The sequence below is a fragment of the Triticum urartu genome, chromosome 4A, assembly GCF_056163025.1.
Source record: "Triticum urartu cultivar PI428250 chromosome 4A, HENAU_Tu73, whole genome shotgun sequence".
Classification (NCBI taxonomy): Eukaryota; Viridiplantae; Streptophyta; class Magnoliopsida; order Poales; family Poaceae; genus Triticum; species Triticum urartu.
Window position 1 is genome coordinate 403,414,114 of NC_141876.1, and position 18,156 is coordinate 403,432,269.

Sequence of the window (18,156 nt, forward strand, 5' to 3'; positions counted from 1 at the left end):
AATGTGTTGTCTGCTCTGAAGCCATTGATATTGAAGGATCCAGGTGCTGATGCAGGACCTGGGAACCTGGGCAATCTTGGGATTGGCTTCTGTACCTGAGGCCTGTGCTCAACATGATAGTCGAACTGAGGACCGGCAGCAGGTGCAGGAACAGAAGCAGTGGGATCAGTGGCTTCGCTGACTTCTGATGCTTTTGTGGGTGAGGGCTCCACATTAGCTTCAGCCACGACTGTGTCAGTGGCTTCAGTGGTGTTGGTGGTGGCAGCCTCAAGATTTTCAACCTCCACTTGACGAGCTGGAGGGTCAGTCACAATCACGTTCTCCTCGAGAAAAGCTTCTTGGTGGGACGGGGGAGTAGGAGCTTCTGGGGTTTCTTCTTCATCGGCTAATGCAGCCGGAATGTCTTCAGGAGCTTTATCTTCAGACTCAGAGACTGGAGGCCTTGGTCCTTTGCGAAGCCTGCGTAATGCTGACGACGCCTGTGGAGTTGGTGTTGGCTGGGCCTCAAAGTCTTCTTCCTCTTGTGGACGATCAGCCCATGAAGCATCCTGAGCAATTGGCGTCAGAGGACGACCAATGCTAATGAGTTCGCTGTGCTCGAGCTGAGGAAGGACTGCACCATCTTCTACATGGTCATGGTGACCAATATCTTCAGCAGCGATGGGATCAGCTGCTGGAAAGTCTTCAGCTTCATGAACCTCTGTGAAAGCAGGCCCATGGATCGTCAGTTGGCGTTCAGCATCAGGACGAACCATGGAAATGGGTTCAACAATCAAAGGCTCTGTGGGAGCAGTCCATTCTTTCTTGGTCTTCCTCTTCTTCTTGGAGGGGGCAGTAGGAGAGGCTTCAGGATGTTTCCTCTTCCTAGCTTCAGCCTCAGCAGTCCTTGTCTTCTTCAGCTCTGAAGCGGTTGACCGGGCTTTTGGCTTCGAGCCAGTCATGCTGGTTGGGAAGACAATGGGATCTACTTCCTGCCTTGGTGCGTCGGGTTCAGCCGTAGCGGGCTTCTTCTTCTTCTTTGCAGCCATCCTGGGGTCGATGCCAGGACGCCCAAGGGCCTTGCGCTTCTCAGCCTCATTGTAGGCTTGTACACACCTGTCAGCCAGAACCTTCATGCGCTCACGAGAACCCTGAGCTTCTGCACGTTTTGTGAGAAAGGCTTCCTTGAGCTCGTGCAGCATAATCTTGAAGTTCTTCACTTCTTGCATGCTGAGCTTGGCCATATGCTTCTTGAACTGAGATTTCTCAAAGTCAATCTTCTGCTTCAGTTCAACAACGCGTTGGGCGATAGCTAACTCTTAAGCAATGGCGCCATGGAAGGCGACACTGAGGCCAATGGGAAGTTGGAGATCGTCGAAGCTGATGTTGGGCATGTCAAACCATTCATCAATGAAGTTGTGGATGATGGCCACGTCAAAGAGAGGCAGATTATTGAAGATTTCTGCTTCTTCTTTGCTCTTGATGAGTTGCTCAAGAGCGTCATCTGCAAGATCTTCATCACTTGACAGATCAATGGCATCATTGCGCAGAATGGCCGCAACTGTTAGCTCTTGGCCGGTGTGTGGCAGAGGCATCTTGACCTTCTAGGGCTTGGAGATGCGTGACAAATCTTCAGACTGCACACTGTCTTCAGGAGGTGCAGTTGCCAGTGGCTTCGCCCGTGAGATTTTTGGTGCAGAGGCAGGCTTTGAAGCTTTTGGCTGCTTCAACTTCTTTGGCTTCGGCGCTGCAGGCGCTTCATCTGATTCAGCGTCATCTGCAGGCTCATTCACGGCTGTCCCTTGAACCAAGATATGAGTGATCAGACCTTCAAGGTTGTAGAAAGGACCGACGACATTGGGTTCTGCATCACGTGTGCTGTCAGCCCTTGGAGCAGAAGGACCAGGGTTGAAGTCTATTCCCAATGTCTTCTTGTTCTGCTTTGCTGAGTTCTAGGCAAAGTGGAAGTTGCGCTTGAACAGAATGTCGTCACGACACCATAGCAGTGATGATGGGTCAGCATCCGTAGGTTGTGGTCCATGGACCATGCAGGGATAGAAGCCTTGTTCAATGGCTTCATCTCTGGTCCTGGATTGAAGATTTTTGTAGAGGATGTCTCCCCATGGTCGCTTGATGGCATTCTTTTCAGCATATTCCTTGGTCACAAATCTGTACTTGAACCACTGTTCTGCCCAATAGCGTCGAATCCATTGGATTCGTGTCTTGCGCAGATTGTAATCCTCTTCAGGATCTGTCTTGTACAGCTCTGAGAGGTCATCGGGAAGATCTCTTGATGTTTCTCCTCGACGCTTTCTGCCACCCTTCCTTGCAGATTTCTCTGAAGCCATGAATTTTAAACTGAAAGGCTTCAATACATTCAAAGGCTTCAAAGGTTTTCGCTTGCTGGACAAACAAGAACTGGCTTTGGGAGAACTTATATGATGCTGTAAGAATTCTGCAAATGAATGTAGACTATGAGAACCAAGGGATTCTCCCACGGACATGTACCTGTGACAGCATTAAGGTGCGAGGGAAGGGGAAGTGGTCATATGCATTCTCAGAAGATTTTGAAGATAAATCAGTTTAGAAGACATTGACCTCATCGTGCGAAGACATTCACTCATAGATAAGGAGTTGGTTCCAGATTTGTACGAATCCAGAGATCAGTACAAGTGAGGAATCTAACTACTCTATGAAGCATAAGTGAATATACTAGGCATGTTATGAGATGCAGTGTAAAAGAGATCCAACTTGTGTGAATAGAAACTGCTTGTGGTAGAAAGTGACAAAGCTATAGGATCAACGAGGCCGTAAAAAGGAAGTTTTATTTACCACACGAAGAACTGCTAGACGGAGTGGAAGAGGAGGCCGAGTAGTTCGATCTTCTGTGCCCTAACTTGGCGACGGAGGACACCTACGGTGACGGCGGAGAGGACAACGTCCGCGGTCGGTGTGAAGACGGCGTCGGAGAGGTTGCGGCAGCGAAGCGCTTCGTCGCCGGCGTCGTCGAGGGCTAGCGGGGCGCTAGGGTTCGTGCGAGAGTGGAAGAAGAGATAATGACTGTGGTGAGGCATGTATTTATAGGTACAGGGGCGGCACTGCGTTATTACACAGGTGTCCCTGGCGATTCACATCTGATGGGCACGTGGCCGTCATGCAGCATATCGGGGGTTGTTCCACGTCCCACGCACGCCTGGATTGTCGGGTGGTCGTTCCCACTTCTCCGGGTTTCAGGTGAAGGAATGAGCATTGAAAACAGACTTAATGTTTGTCTCTGTATCTTCTGCTGACAAGGACACAGAGAAGACATTTGACAGCTTCAATAGAATGCATATGATTTGGAGAGATAGAGTTTGAGATAGAAAGCATAGAGAGGTTAGGGTCCGATCACATTCACTTAGTTCAAAAGATTCAACAAGAAGACATAGCTATAAGTGAATGCTGTAGAGGATAGAACACTAGTATATATATAATCAACATAGTGAAGATAATCATGAAGACATGTTGAGATTGAAGCCAAACCAAATGTGAAGAGATAGCTAATGTAACACCATGAGTGAAGCACTTCAAACAGAAGGTTTGGTGGTGGCGTTACCCACCGTATAGGAAGTATTAGACCCAGACACGGCGCACAATTATCGTGGCGCTCCGAAGTCAAATTCCACATTAATGTATTCACACTTAGAATGTATGTCTTCATTGATTGAAGATATACTTTTCTTCGTGTGTTGCACATCTAAGTCATCAATATGCATAAGTGTTAGGATGTGTGCCTAATCACAGGACATTTGAGGATTCCAAGATATTTAGCTCACACCGTAACTTGCAAAATCTCTTCTCATCCAAGGGCTTGGTGAAGATATCTGCCAATTGCTCTTCAATGTTGACGTGTATGATATCAATATCTTCCTTCACAACATGATCTCTGAGAAAGTGATGACGAATTTCAATGTGCTTTGTCTTCGAGTGCTGAACTGGGTTGTTGGCAATCTTGATGGCGCTTTCGTTGTCGCAGTAGAGTGGCACTTGCTTCAGATGAATGCCATAGTCCTTGAGTGTTTGCTTCATCCACAGAAGCTGCGCGCAGCAAGATCCAGCAGCAATGTATTCAGATTCAGCAGTAGAGAGAGATACACAGTTCTGCTTCTTTGAAGACCAACATACAAGTGATCGTCCCAGAAAATGACATGTGCCTGATGTAGACTTGCGATCCACCTTGTCACCAGCATAATCAGCATCCGAGAATCCAACCAGATCAAACTCTGAGCCCTTTGGATACCATAATCCTAGAGTTGGGGTGTGAGCCAAATATCGAAGAATTCGCTTCACAGCTAAGTGATGCGACTCCTTTGGTGCCGCTTGAAATCGAGCACACATGCAAACACTAAGCATAATATCTGGCCTAGATGCACATAGATAAAGCAAAGAACCAATCATGGAGCGGTATACCTTTTGATCGAACTCTTTACCATTGTCGTCAGGACCCAGATGATGCTTGGCTGGCATTGGCGTCGTGAAGCCTTTGCAGTCTTGCATACCAAACTTCTTCAGGCAATCTTTGAGATACTTTTCTTGAGATATGAAGATGCCGTTGCGTTGCTGTTGTATTTAAAGACCGAGGAAGAACTTCAGCTCTCCCATCATGGACATCTGATATTGCTCTTGCATCATATATCCAAACTCTTCACTGTACTTCTGATTGGTGCAGCCGAAGATAATGTCATCCACATATATTTGGCACACAAACAGTTCACCATCATATGTCTTCATGAAGAGAGTGGGGTCTAGGGAACCAGGTATGAAGCCTTTGCTCTTCAGGAAATATTTGAGTGTGTCATACCAGGCCTAAGGGGCTTGTTTGAGGCCATACAGTGCCTTGTTGAGCTTGTATACCATGTCAGGATGTTTTGGATCTTCAAAGCCAGGCGGTTGTGCAACATACACCTCTTCTTCAATTTTGCCATTGAGAAAGGCGCTCTTCACATCCATTTGATATAGAAGTATGTTATGATGATTTGCATAGGCCAGCAGTATGCGTATGGCTTCAAGTCTAGCCACAGGAGCAAATGTTTCATCAAAGTCAATGCCTTCCACTTGAGTATACCCTTGAGCAACGAGACAAGCTTTGTTTCTGACAACTTGACCATGCTCATCTTGCTTGTTGCGGTATATCCATTTGGTGCCTATTATGTTGTGCTTCCGAGGATCAGGACGCTTAACCAGTTCCCATACATTGTTCAGCTCAAACTTTTGAAGCTCTTCTTGCATAGCTTGAATCCATTCAGGTTCCATGAAGGCTTCTTCAACTTTCTTGGGTTCTGTTATTGAAACGAATGCGAAGTGACCACAAAAATTTGCTAGCTGAGTTGCCCATGATCGAGTGAGTGGACCTGGTGCATTGATGTTATCAATTATTCTCTCAATCTGCACTTCACTGGCAACGCGAGGATGTACAGGACGAAGATTTTGCTCTTGCTGATCATTGTCGTTGTTAGAGGGATTGTCTTCAGGCTGAGCATTGTCTTTAGGTTGATCAGGTGCGGAGATGATGAGTTCCTCTTCAAGTTGAGCTTCAGAGGGCATGATTTCTCCAGTTCCCATCAGCTTGATTGATTCGCTGGATGGAACTTCATCTAGCACATTTGGCAGGTGTTCTCTTTGTGAACCGTTAGTCTCATCAAATCGCACATCCACTATTTCAAACACTTTATAATGAAAGAGATTGAATACTCTGTAGGACTGCGAATCCTTTCCATATCCAAGCATAAAACCCTCATGTGCTTTTGGTGCAAATTTTGAAATGTGATGTGGATCCTTGATCGAGCACCTGGCGCCAAATACTCTGAAGTAGCTGAAATTTGGCTTCTTGCCAGTAAGGAGCTCATAAGATGTCTTGTTCAGAAGCTTGTGAAGATAAACACGATTGATTGTATGGCATGCAGTATCAATGGCTTCAGGCCAGAATTTTCTTAGGGTCTTGTATTCATCTAGCATCGTTCTGGCCATCTCAATGAGTGTTCTGTTCTTGCGTTCGACGATGCCATTCTGCTGTGGCGTGTACGGGGCTGAGAATTCATGTGTGATGCCCAAGGTATCAAGATATGTATCAAGGCCAGTGTTCTTGAATTCAGTGCCATTGTCACTTTTGATGTGCTTTATCTTGGTGCCATAATTGTTCATTGCTCGATTGGCGAAGCGTCTGAAGACATCCTGCACTTCAGTCTTGTAGAGGATTATGTGCACCCAAGTATATCTAGAATAATCATCAATAATAACAAAGCCATAGAGGCAAGCATAGTAGTAAGAGTTGAGTAATGAGTGGGACCGAAAAGATCCATGTGGAGCAGTTCGAAGGGTCGAGTGGTTGTCATGATTGTCTTCGACGGATGTTTGGCCCTCGTCATCTTCCCTGCTTCACAGGCACCGCATAAGTGATCTTTCTTGAACTTGATGCCCTCGATGCCTATGACATGCTTCTTCTTTGCAAGGGTGTGGAGGTTCCTCATGCCGGCATGCCCTAGCCTCCGATGCCAGAGCCAGCATTCTGAAGCCTTTGCTATAAGACATACGGCAAGTTGTGGTCCTGCTGAGAAATCTACCACGTACAAGTCATCTTTCCGATACCCTTCAAACACTAGAGACTTGTCAGATTCCATTAGAACAAGGCAGCGATATTTTCCAAATATTACGATCATGTTCAAATCGCAAAGCATTGAGACAGACATTAAGTTGAAGCCAAGGGATTCAACAAGCATGACTTTATCCATGTGTTGATCCTTTGAGATTGCAACTCTACCTAGACCCAATACCTTACTTTTACCAGTGTCAGCAAATGTGATGTGACTCTTGTCAGATGGACGTAAGGTTGAGTCCATAAGAAGGCTTCTTTTGCCAGTCATGTGATTGGTACACCCACTATCAATAATCCATTCTGAAGACGCTGGTGTCGTACCCTACAGTGCAGTTAGGGGGATAGGCTTCATGAAGAGAATTGTGAAGCAAAAACATTTGATGAACTAGTGGTTTATGAAAGCTTAGATCCAGATTAGGACTGATAGGGAGAGTAGCAAGCAATTCAGGAACGAAGTACATAGGAAGACCATTCGGGAATTTGATCTTGCGCCCTACAAGATGTTTAAGGTCCCCAGCAATAGCGTCAGACGATTTTGGTTTTCTGCTGGAGACCTTTCCTTGCAAAAGAGAGTTAAGATTTCTTAGCCACCCACATCTTCAAGGGTGGCTTAGAAGCAATAAGTCTAAGTGCAGCGTCTGAGAATTTTGGCTTTGGAGCCCTAGCAAAAAGTCTTGCAGACGGACAATAGTACTCATAAGAATACGAAGAATAGTTCTTGGTCTTATGAACATGGTGGTTTGATGAACCGCGCTCATATTCATAGGCCTGAGTATGGTTTCCCTACAAAACATTTACGTTAGTGCGACTCAAGTGAGTCCTCTGTCTGTATGAAGCCTTTGGACCATATGAAGCCTGTGGTCTGAGGTTTGTCTTCTTCACGTGTGGTGTCAGATGACATTCACAGGAAGATTCTCCAGAAACTTTTTCGGAACCCAGATCTTCTTCATAGGCGGTCCATTCCTGCAGTTAGTACCAATGTACCTGGCAAACACTTCACCTTTCTGACTCTTAAACAGTTCATAGTTTGCATCAAAGGATTCATCAATGACAACGGGGTTAGCACAAGTGAATCCAGATAGATTGGATGGATCTGTTGAAGGTTCCTTTGCAGCAACCCATGTGGTTTTGGGGTACTGCTCAGGTTTCCAGTAAGAGCCATCAGCATTCATTTTCCTTACGAACCCAACACCCTCTTTCCTAGGGTTTCGGTTCAGGATCTGTCTTTTGAGGACATCACATAGTGTCTAATGCCCTTTGAGACTTTTGTACATCCCTGTTACAAGCAATGTCTTCAACCTAGCATTCTCATCAGCAATAGCAGTGGTATCCTCAGTAGAGGGGTTAGTTCCCACATCAACAGTTGAAGATATTGCAACAGTAGCAGCAGTAGAACATTCAGCAACAGAAGTAGCATTTTCACGCTCAATGCATTTAAGACATGGTGGTTCAAATCCTTCCTGAGCGGAACTGATCTGTTTGGCGCGAAGTGACTCATTTTCTTTTTGAAGATCTTCATGAGCCGCTCTCAATTTCTCAAGATCTTGCTTCCTTTAAAGATAATCATAGGAAAGCTTTTCATGAGTTGTTGAGAGCGTTTCATGATGACTTTCAAGTTCCTCATACTTAACGTGAAGATTTTTTATGTCTTCAATTAAGGACTCAGATCGAGTCATTTCAGCGCCTAACAGATCATCGCTTTTGTCTAACAGTTTTTGAATATGTTCCATGGCTTTCTGTTGTTCAGTTGCAATTTTAGCAAGTGTTTTGTAGCTGGGTTTTGAACCACAATCAGAGTCATCGTCACTTGATGTTTGATAGTGAGTAGTGCGTGAGTTTACCTTGGCACCGCGTGCCATGAAGCAGTAGGTAGGAGCAGAGTAGTCCTTGTCATTTGCATTGGTGTCGGTGGTGAAGTCATTGTCTTCAGTGTTGAAGATGGACTTGGCAACGTATGCTGTAGCCAGACTTGCAACGCCAGAATCGGACTCCTCCTCAGACTCCACCTCCACCTCCTCAGAAGCGGACTCCTCCTCTGAATCCATTTCCTTGCCAACAAACGCACGTCCCTTGCCAGATGAGCTCTTCTTGTGTGATGAAGACTTTGAGGAAGTCTTGGAAGAAGACTTTGAGTATTTCTTCTTCTTCTTGTCGTCAGAGTCATATTCCTTGCTCTTCTTCTTCTTTCTGTTCTCATTGTCCCACTGCGGACACTTATAGATGAAGTGTCCAGTTTTCTTGCACTTGTGGCATGTTTTCTTCTTGTAATCATGAGCAGAAGCTTCATCATTCCTTGAGCTTGATCGTGAAGACTTTCTGAAGCCTTTCTTCTTGGTGAATTTTTGGAACTTCTTCACAAGCATAGCAAGTTCCTTTCCAATGTCTTCAGGATCATGAGAACTGCTGTCAGATTCTTCTTCAGATGAGGAGACAGCTTTTGCCTTCAAGGCACGACTTCGCCCATAGTTTGGACCGTAGATATCTCTTTTCTCAGAAAGCTGAAACTCATGTGTGTTGAGCCTCTCAAGTATGTCGGACGGACCGAGTGTCTTGAAATCAGGTCGTTCTTGAATCATCAGGGCTAGGGTGTCAAACAAACTTTCAAGTGATCTCAGTAGTGTCTTGACGACTTCATGCTTGGTGATCTCAGTAGCGCCGAGGGCTTGAAACTCATTTGTGATGTCAGTGAGTCGATCAAACGTGAGCTGGACATTCTCATTGTCATTTCGCTTGAAGCGGTTGAAGAGGTTGCGAAGGACACTAATGCTCTGATCTCTCTGGGTTGAGACGCCTTCGTTGACCTTGGAGAGCCAGTCCTAGACCAGCTTAGATGTTTCCAAAGCACTCACACGTCCATACTGTCCTTTGTTCAGATGACCACAGATGATATTCTTGGTGGTAGAGTCCAGTTGAACGAACTTCTTGACATCAGCAGCAGTGACACCTTCTCCAGCCTTGGGAACGCCGTTCTTGATGACATACCATAGGTCGACGTCAATGGCTTCAAGATGCATGCGCATCTTATTCTTCCAGTAGGGATATTCAGTTCCATCGAAGACGGGGCACGCAGCGGAGACTTTGATTATCCCTGCAGTCGACATAGCTAAAACTCTAGGTGGTTAAATCGAATCACACAGAACAAGGGAGTACCTTCCTCTGATACCAATTGAAAGTGTGTTATATCGACTAGAGGGGGGGTTGAATAGGCGATTTTTATGTAAGTCTTCAAAATGTGGAAGTTTCAAAGACAAATGATAGAAATAAACCTATTACCATGCAGCGGAAGGTAGACTACACTAGGCAAGGCATAGTCAAGTATTCAAGTGAGAGCACAATGACTAATAGCAGCAATGCAGTAAGGACCAGGTAGGAAGATATTATGAAGCCAAACAGAACACGCAGTCACTTAGTGAAGACAAAAGATAGTGCAATCATACAATGACTTCAGAAGGAGGAACAGTAAGTAGAGGGACGGGAAGGATGAAACCAGTGACTCGTTGAAGACAATGATTTGTTGGACCAGTTCCAGTTGCTATGACAACTGTACGTCTGGTTAGGGCGGCTAGGTATTTAAACCTGAGGACACACAGTCCCGGACACCCAGTCCTGAACACGCAGCTCAGGACACCCAGTCCTCACCGTATTCCCCTTGAGCTAAGGTCACACAGACCTCGCCCAATCACTCTGGTAAGTCTTCAAGGTAGACTCCCAAACCTTCACAGACTTTCTTCACCGGCGATCCACAATGTCTCTTGGATGCTCAGAACGCGACGCCTAACCGGCTGGAGGATGCACAGTCCTCAAGTGTAATAAGTCTTCAGATCACACAGACACGAAGACTTAAGTGATGCCTAATTCTCTTTGGCTCTGGGTGGTTAGGGATTTATCCTCGCAAGGAATTCTCTCTCAAAGGCTTCGAGGTGGGTTGCTCTCAAACAATAAAAGCCGTACACTAACTCTTAGCAGCCAACCGTTTATGGTTGTAGGGGGTGAGCTATTTATAGCCACTAGGCAACCGACCTGATTTGTCCGAAATGACCCTGGGTCACTAAGGAACTGACACGTGTTCCAACGGTCAGATTTCAAACTCACACGGCAACTTTACTTGGGCTACGAGCAAAGCTGACTTGTCCGACTCTGGACAAGATTCGCTCTCATAGTCTTCACTCGAATACATAGGTTTTGTTTAAGCATCACTTCAGTCATTCCGAATGGTTCTCTTGGACCCCACTTAACAGTACGGTGGTTCCTATGACTCAACAAGGAAGAGGAAAAAGAGCTACGAAAGATCTAAGTCTTCGAGCTCCATAGGCTTCATGCGATGTCTTCTCTTGTCATAGTCTTCAATATGAATATCTTCATATACCACCTTTGACATCAATGTCTTCATACATTTTTAGGGGGTCATCTCTGGTAAGAAAACCGAATCAATGAGGGACTTCTACCTGTGTTATCCTGCAATTCTCACAAACGCATTAGTCCCTCAACTAGGTTTGTCGTCAATACTCCAAAACCAACTAGGGGTGGCACTAGATGCACTTACAATAAGAGAAAAATACCGGAAACTGAAATCTCCACCATGCTTGCTAATTATACTTTTAAAGACGGAGTACCTAAAAAACTTGGAGATCCGGGAATACCTTGCTCCATCAAAAGAAATTATGTGAAAACTGCTTTATGGTATTTAGGAGCTGGTGTTAGTGTTATGCCTTTCTATTTGTATAAAAGACTTGATTTGAATAAACTCACACCTACTAAAATATCTTTGCAAATGGCTGACAAATCAACTGCCATACCTATTGGTATTTGTGAGGATGTGCCCGTTGTTGTTGCTAATGTTACTATTTTGACTGACTTTGTTATACTTGAGATGCCCGAGGACAACAACATGTTGATTATCCTTGGTAGACCATTCTTGAATACTACAGGGACTGTTATAGATTGCAATAAAAGCAAGGTCACCTTTCATATCAATGGTAATGAGCATACAATGCACTTTCCGAAGAAACAACTCCAAGTGAGTGGTATTAATGTTATTAAAACATCTTCGACAATCACTATTTGAAGTTTTCAACTACCTCTACCTACTGTTAAAATGAAATATGAAATGCTTACCGTTGGGGACATCGATATCACCGTTGAGGTAACTTAGTGATTTACGAAAGTGTAACATCCCAAAATTCTAAATTTTGGAATGCTATAATAATTAAAATATATGATTATTTGATTGATTGATGAGTGATTGATTGAGTGAAATTTGGAACTTTTTTTTGAAAGTTAAATGAGAGGGAATGAAATGACTTCCCAAACTTTCATCCCTGCATTTGATCTCAATGAAATTCAAATTCATTTCATCACAATAACATTGAGTGAAGAAAACATGACTTCTTCCCAGTATATAAAATATGAGTTGGAACTTTGAAGATGGTTTGAATTTTAAATTCAAAACCATTTGGAGTTATTTGGTTTTATTTCAAATTATTTTTCTCCAAAATTAAACTATATGGAAAATAGGGTAAAATGATTCCCTACATTAGAAAAATGGAGAAAGTTAAATTTGAAATAATTTTGATATTTTAAAAATGTTTTTTATTGTGTTTTATTGCAACAGTAGCACTGTTTGCCATATTTTAATTCTTGTTGATTTTATTTGGAGATTAGAAATAGTTCAACTTTTAGGATTTCTCTTGCTGAACATTTTGATATATAATATGTCTATATAAAAGTATTATTGTTTTCCCTTTATTTAGTTTTCTTGTTTGTGCTTTATATAAAAAAAATATAGCCGAAGCCAACGGACCAAAGGCCCACCTAACTTTATCTCTCTCGCTCTCCCTCGGCCCATCTACGCGCCAGGCTGGCCCAGCAGCCACGCGCACGACCGGAGCCCCTTCGCGTCGGTCGCCCGCTCCCTCCTCGCTCACCCTGTGCCGCTGACCGCTGGGTCCCACTGCCCGATCGCCCCGCCCGCGCCCTTCTTCCTCCTCCCGCAAGCCACGCAGGGCATTGCCACCACCGGAATCCCGAACTTCTCGGGATCGCGATCTTCCGATCTGCCCCCTGCTCCAAGTCTCTCCCCCCTATATATACTCCTCCCCTCGACCCGTTCCCATCCTTTCCCCTCGCCGAAACCCTTTGCCTTGCCCGTAATCTCTCGTCGGAGCCGAGCACCGCCGCCGCACCATTGATGCCCTAGAGCCCGCCTCCGACCTCCCCGAGACCTGACGCCACCACCATAGTGATCCCCTCCATCGACTACACCTTCCCAACAACTCGCCTGAGCCTCAAAACCACCGAATCGCCATCGCCGTTCATCACCAACGCCATCCGTCGCCCCGAGCTCGCCGTCGTCCTCCTCCGACGTCCCCGAGCTCCACCGAGGCCACAACCGTGATCGCCTTCGTCGGTTGCATCCTCCCGACGAGTTCACCGAGCTCACCGACGACCGGAGCGCCGTCCCCGTCGACCACCGAAGCCGGAGCACCTCGCCGGAGTTCATCGCTGCTGCAGTGAGCTTCTCCTCCCTCCGATCCTTTTTCAATGGCTTAGATTAGATCTCTCTATGGTTAGGTTTTATTTTATTAGATCGGATTTTAGTGCAGTTTATTTACGGTTAGTTCGGTTTATATCTAAACCAGTTCACTGGTTTTCCTTTATTCGTACGCGCGTTAACGGTTTAGTTATATATCGCCCGAGCATGGTTTAGCGTTGGATCGCCCACTGCTTAGGCCCAATAGCAGCCCGACGCGTAGTACCTGCCAGTTTTTTTAGTTTATTTTCGTTTCTGTTTAAAAAACAGAAATAGTTTCAATTTTAGATTGCTTATATCTTTTAGTGTCCTTATCCAAATTGAGTGATTCTTTTTGCATTAGATTCAAAATTTCTTGAAGTTTCTGTTTGTGTCCTTAGATATAAAGTTTGAGTAGTTTAAATTTTGAGTTTGATGAAATGTGTTCAAATCACTAATTTGGCCGTATCTTGAGTTTTATAAAATATTTTTGATTGATTCTTTTTGCTACGGTTTTGTTATTGATATGTCTATCCAGAGTAATGTAGTGATTTATTTTTAGTTTATTTTTAAATTAAGTTTTTAGCAAAACAGTATTGTTTTAGTTATAGTTTTGTTTTAGTCTTTTGTTTATTGGTTTTATTAGTTTTAAATTATTTCTTTTTGTCACTCTTGAAAAGTTTAGTTTTGTTTCTGTTAGTCATCCAAAGAAAAATGTTTATTTTTTATTTTAAAAATTTATTTTATTTAGTTTTGTATAAAAACTTGTTTAGGTCATAGTTAGTGTTTCATAAAAGCTTTTTATTTGTTTCCTTTTGCAAATAAATTTTTATAAAAAATACTTTCTGTTAACTTAGTTGTTTTACATTTTAGTTTTTTTTCTGTTAACTTATTAGTTTAGTGTTTTAATTGTTGTTAAGTTTTTACTTAGGACAAAACTGTTTTGTGTTATGTCTTGCAGTTTCCTTTAGTAGTTTTGTGGTGTAGTTTTCATTAGTTTTTAGTTGGTGTCCCTTTGATTTGCATTTTTTTTATTTCTTGATTTTATTATGAGTGTTAGAATTGCTTGCTAGTATGTTTGCTTATATGAATGTTATGTTTGGTAATAGATTTCCAACGGAGTGACGAATAGTTCTACCAAGTCTTTATTCCGAGAGCGTTATAATATCTTCATCAACTTACCAGGCAAGTTCACTTTGACCATGTTTTTCATACCTATGTTTTATTTGCATGTAGTAGCACCTTTTCAATAATCCCGCCAGTAGTGATATTGATTTCTTGTAGTTGAGTAGAATGCATGAGGTAGGAACCCATTGTTGGAAATATGCCCTAGAGGCAATAATAAAAGCATTATTATTTATTTCCTTGTTCATGATAATTGTCTTTATTCATGCTATAATTGTGTTATCCGGAAATCGTAATACATGTGTGAATGATAGACACCAACATGTCCCTAGCAAGCCTCTAGTTGACTAGCTCGTTGATCAACAGATAGTCATGGTTTCCTGACTATGGACATTGGATGTCATTGATAACGAGATCACATCATTAGGAGAATGATGTGATGGACAAGACCCAATCCTAAACATAGCATAAGATCGTATAGTTCATTTGCTAGAGTTTTCCAATGTCAAGTATCTTTTCCTTAGACCATGGGATCGTGTAACTCCCGGATACCGTAGGAGTGCTTTGGGTGTGCCAAACGTCACAACGTAACTGGGTGACTATAAAGGTATACTACGGGTATCTCCGAAAGTGTCTGTTGGGTTGACACGGATCAAGACTGGGATTTGTCACTCCGTATGACGGAGAGGTATCACTGGGCACACTCGGTAATGCATCATCATAATGAGCTCAAAGTGAACAAGTGTCTGGTCATGGGATCATGCATTACGGTACGAGTAAAGTGACTTGCCGGTAACGAGATTGAATGAGGTATTGGGATACTGACGATCGGATCTCGGGCAAGTAACATACCGATTGACGAAGGGAATTGTATGCGGGGTTGCTTGAATCCTCGACATCGTGGTTCATCCGATGAGATCATCGAGGAGCATGTGGGAGCCAACATGGGTATCCAGATCCCGCTGTTGGTTATTGGCCGGAGAGTCGTCTCGGTCATGTCTACATGTCTCCCGAACCCGTAGGGTCTACACACTTAAGGTTCGGTGACGCTAGGGTTGTAGGGATATGTATATGCAGTAACCCGAATGTTGTTCGGAGTCCCGGATGAGATCCGGGACGTCACGAGGAGTTCCGAAATGGTCCGGAGGTAAAGAATTATATATAGGAAGTGCTATTTCGGGCATCGGGACAAGTTTCGGGGTCACCGGTATTGTACCGGGACCACCGGAAGGGTCCCGGGGGTCCACCGGGTGGGGCCACCTGCCCCGGGGGGCCACATGGGCTGTAGGGGGTGCACCTTGGCCTATATGGGCCAAGGGCACCAGCCCCAAGAGGCCCATGCGCCTAGGGTTCAAGGAAGGGAAGAGTCCCAAAGGGGGAAGGCACCTCCTAGGTGCCTTGGGGAGGAGGGATTCCTCCCTTGGCCGCACCCCCCTAGGAGATTGGATCTCCTAGGGCCGGCGCCCCCCCCCCCCTTGGACTCCCTATATATAGTGGGGAAAGGAGGGCCTCTCACAACACGCCTTTGGTGCCTCCCTCTCCCTCTCCAACATATCCTCCTCCTCCATAGTGCTTAGCGAAGCCCTGCCGGAGTACTACAGCTCCATCACCACCACGCCGTTGTGCTGCTGCTGTAGCCATCTCCCTCAACCTCTCCTTCCCCTTGCTGGATCAAGAAGAAGGAGACGTTACGCTGACCGTACGCGTGTTGAACGCGGAGGTGCCGTCCGTTCGGCGCTAGGATCTCCGGTGATTTGGATCACGTCGAGTATGACTTCCTCATCCCCGTTCTTTGAACGCTTCCGCGCATGATCTAAAAAGGTATGTAGATGCAATCCAATCACTCGTTGCTATATGAACTCATAGATGGATCTTGGTGAAACCGTAGGAAAATTTTTGTTTTCTGCAACGTTCCCCAACACCCATCTCCCTGTTATCAAGCCCGGGACGTTATATAGTTTTAATGCTACGCTATAGTAGACGGGGTTTGGTATGAGTGCATGAGAGTGGTGTGAAGAAGGAGGACTCTACGTCAATGGAGACAACTTCATGATGGCACCAGCAAGGACTGCATCTTCTAGACTCCTCAAGATTTCGAGACTCGAGACAAGAATTCAATACACACTACTGGGTGAAGGACGGTTGACGGGCACCCTGGAGAAACCAGTGGTTGGCCGGGATGCATGGAGAAGCGCCATGACATCTTGCGGAAAGCTTCACCCAGACTCAAAGAGACGGAAGAATACTTCATGCCGGAAGCTTACCTGTGCAACCGCAAGTCACTATGGGCTCTGGCTTGGTTGACCTTAGTGGTGACTCTGGCTGGGACGGTGCTAGCAGATGAAGAACTATGGTAGGATTGGATGAGCACCGGACAATGGTCAGAGGAACTCTTCGGAAGACCATGTTTCGGTCATCTTATTCTCAAACACCCTGAAGTGCGAGAATGTAAAGAGAGGGATCGAATCTTGCGGGTAAAGTGTACAAACCTCTGCAGAGGGTTAAAACCTAATCGATTAGCCGTGTCCCCGGTTACGGACAATTTGAGCCTCTGGACTTGGATCTATCTCGGAACTCTCAACACCGGACTGATAAATTAATTGTGGGCAACTTATGATGATTTGGGCTATGAGACATCGGTTGGCGGAACCATGTCATGATAGAAAACTCCGTAGTACAGACCCCGGATAATTCCTTTGATGTAGGGAAAATAAAACTAGCTTTTATGCAAACAAAACTCAGATACAGAGCCACAAAGCCATATTGCATATAGTATAGTTTATCATCTGTTTTTCTTACAGTGATCTTGCCGGTACATTCAATGTACTAACCTACACGGCTGCAACGTCTCATGTTGCAGATATGTTTCTTCCGACGAGTAAGAGTTACGTCATAGGGTTACGGTCTACACTCAACATGCTGATGGCGTTGATGGGACTCCACATCCGATTGTTTGTTTCCGCTGAGACTTATGAGGTATATATATCAGTTTTACGTTATTTATACATGTGATTGCACTTTGATATATACATTGATGTACTGTGTGTGCCAGCATACCGATCCAGGGATGGCACAGATACACAGAGGCTTGACCGTGTGAGGTCGGGTCGCTACAGACATGGTATCAGAGCACATGTTGACTATAGGATGTGACCCTAGAAATCAGAAATCCCTAGGATAGGAAATCTCTAAAACTTTATTTTCAAAAGAATCTATTACTTCTCATCTTTTCTGATTTTATCAAATAACCTCTCTTACTTCAAATAGTTAGAATATACCCCTTTCCCTTTTGACCACACGGAGGATCAACTAAAGCTGCTCCAAGAAGGACAAGATATCGGACAACCGATGACCATTTCGGAGTAAAGAGGATTTCACCATGCATTAGAAGAGTTAAAGCTACAATAGTTGAAGACTCCGAAGACTTGAATAATCTGACGAATTATTTGACCTTTAGAAGACCAAACCCATGCTATATACTTACGTTAGATGCGACAATTTGTGAGCTGTCATTTGTTTGATGTTTTTCCGACAGCCACAAAATAAAACTCATTTCTTCAAAACTATTGCTTGTATTGTGTATATTCCTCCCCACCTCTCTCTTATCTCACACTAAAACCCTTGGACCCAGTAGATGATGAATGAAGTTGGACTGGTATTCTATGGACCGAAAACCCAGCCGGAGGCAGAGCTATGGATTCAGAACATGGAGAATCACTTCGGGAGCAATTTGGTTTCAGGGAAGAATGAAGTATCATATGCTCTTTAGTACTTTGAAGGAAGTGCTGCAACATGGTGGCATATGCATCAAGCTATACAGGGATGGAATGGAGCAAGGACTTGGGAAGAATTCAAGAAGACTCTAGCAAGATCACGTCTTATCCGGAAGCACCATGATACCCCAAGAAATAAA